This window comes from Macaca thibetana, chromosome 13 (assembly GCF_024542745.1).
Source record: "Macaca thibetana thibetana isolate TM-01 chromosome 13, ASM2454274v1, whole genome shotgun sequence".
In the NCBI taxonomy this organism is placed as follows: Eukaryota; Metazoa; Chordata; class Mammalia; order Primates; family Cercopithecidae; genus Macaca; species Macaca thibetana.
The window spans coordinates 23,866,392-23,869,087 of record NC_065590.1 but is presented as its reverse complement, the minus strand read 5'-3'; the positions used below and the strand labels follow the sequence as shown (position 1 = coordinate 23,869,087).

The following is a 2,696-nucleotide window of genomic DNA, read 5'->3' as shown; positions in this document are numbered from 1 at the left end:
AATAATTATGAGAAATTTACTGTTATTCTAGTATTTTGTATTCTTTTTTACAAGTCCCAGACTTCACATATTCTGTAACTGTTGAGGATGCCCTGAAAGGTTCTTCCTGCCCTTCTTCCCTTACATACATTTCAGATCTAGCCTAGACATTATCTTGACTCAAGAAGTAGGGCTGGACACAGTGGCTCAAGGCTGCAATCCTAGCCCTTCGAGGGGCTAAGGTGAGTATGTCAAGAGTTTAATGCTACAGTGGGCTATGTTCACGCCACTTGGCTCCAGCCTGGGTGACAGAGCAAGACCCCATCTCTATTAAAATAAAATAAAATAAAATAAAACAAAATAAAATAAAAAATTAAAAGCCACCCTCTTAAATTCTAATATAAATTGAGTATTTCACTTCTGACTCCATTGTATTCTGTGCTTCCATATTTATAGCATTTAATTCACTTTATAAAAATTCCCATTTTATTATTGATCTTTCCTTCTCAACTGTGCAAATCTGAGAGCAGAGATTTTATCTTTTATATTTAGCTTCCTCGTGCCTAGTATAACATATAAAAGGTATGTGATTAATACTAATTGATTCAAAATAATTGAGTAATCTGTATTCATATGGAATGCCATGTAATACCTATAAGTTTCAGAAAGTTGTAGAGCCTTTTATACATATAAATTTTCTTATGTAATTATCTATTATATATATTTATTTGAAAAATAAGCACTGGTGTCTGTGTCTGTGTATTGAAGGGCATTTATGATTTATAATTCATAAATTAACCTTGCGTCATAATTTTACTCGAGCAAATAGTTAATGAAATGTAAGAAAGAAAGAAGAAAAGCATGCAAGGAGGGAGCTTGAGAACTGATAGGCTTTATGAATTGCCAGAGCAAGGAATATTGTTTTTGTTGTGGTGGTTATTGTTGTTGTTGTTCTTCTTCTTCTTCTTGGTAATATTAATGTTGTTCTGCTGGAGGAGAAGCAAGGTTATGTTCAGTATCAGTTATATTCTGACATGTAAAATTCAGTATTACTCACATCCTGACATGTACTGCCTTTTCAGCTTAAACATAAGCTGAAAGAAGCCACATTATTTGGCTATTATTAGGATTGTATAGCACTGTAGAATTATTATAGTTAACAATAATATATTACATAGTTTTAAATAGCTAGAAGGAGAATATTGAACATTTCCAACATAAAAAAGATAAATGTTTAAAATGATGGATGTGCTAATTATCCTCATCAGATCACTATGCATTACGTGTATTGAGACATCACTATAAACCTCATGGATATGTTCAATTATTAGTTGTCAGTTAAAGAAAGAGTCCAATCTTGGCCACGCGTCCTGGTGTAGCAAGCAGGCTCAGAGCTGCTCTCGCTGCTGTCATGGTTCGTTTGCTAAACCGCATCGTCGCTGTGTCCCAGAACATTGGTGTCAGCAAAACAGGGACCTGCCCTGGCCGCCGCTCAGGAATGAGTTCAGATATTTCCAGAGAATGACCACAACCTCTTCAGCAGGAGGTAAACAGAGTATGGTGATTATGGGTAGGAAGATCTGGTTCTCCCTTCCTGAGAAAAATCACCCTTTAAAGAACAGAATTAATTTAGTTCTCAGTAGAGACCTCAAGAACCTTCAGAAGGAACTTTTTTTTTTTTTTTTTTTTTTTTTTTTTTTTTTTTTTTTTTTTTTTGCCAGAAGTCTGGATGATGCCTTGAAACTTAATAATCAGAATTAGCAAATGAAGTAGACATGATTTGGATGGTTGGTGGTGGTTCTGTTTTATAAGGAATCCATGAATCACCCAAGCAATCTTAAACTGTTTGTGACAAGGATCATTCAGGACTTTGAAAGTGACACATTTTTTCCAGAAATTGATTTGGAGAAATATAAACTTCTGCCAGAATACCGAGGTGTTTTCTCTGATGTCCAGGAGGAGAAAGGCATTAAGTACAAATTTGAAGTACATGAGAAGAATGATTCATATGAAGGTGTTTTCTGGTTTAAGTTGTTCCCCCTCCCTCTGAAAAATGTTTGTATTTTTACTTTAGAAAAAAATACTTTTGTTGACTTTAGATCTATGGATAATTATTTCTAAGCAATGAGTTTTTATTCCCCACTAACCTAGACTATATCCGATATCATTTATGAAACATTCTTGCTATAAGTAAGTGCCTCTCCAACACCCTGACTGAGTCCCAAGCACCTGCTACAGTGAGCTGCCTTTCCACACACATCGCATATGGCACTCTTGCCAGTCCTTGGCATTTTCGGGCTTTTCAAATGTTGGTAGCGTTTATTAAAGATGAAGATGCACATACCCTTCCCCTGAGCACTTTCACTAGTGGGAAATACCGAAAACTTCCTATGTGTATATCCAGAGGTTTGTAGACAAATGTTGCAGCCTTGTTTGTAACAGTGAAACAATTGAAAACAACCTGGAAGTGCAGTGATGGAAAAATGAGTATATTTCTGTCTCAGATTGGGGAACCCAAAGCAGATTCCAAGACTGAAATTTCAGTGAAAGCAGTTTATTTGCTAGGTCTTACCAGAAATCATCAATTGAGGTGTGGAGAAATGGAACTGAGACGGTAAGGAAACCAGTTTAAAGTCAGTGAGCAGGTTCTCATTGGTAACAAGCTCCATACTGCTGAGATGCAGGGAAATCGAGGGGAGCAAGCTGGAGTATTTATC

General features: G+C 36.1%; 1 pseudogene; it reads left to right on the top strand.

The window, feature by feature from the left end:
• Positions 1 to 1,390: 1,390 nt before the first annotated feature.
• Positions 1,391 to 2,100, top strand: LOC126934393 (dihydrofolate reductase-like; annotated as a pseudogene).
• Positions 2,101 to 2,696: the final 596 nt, after the last annotated feature.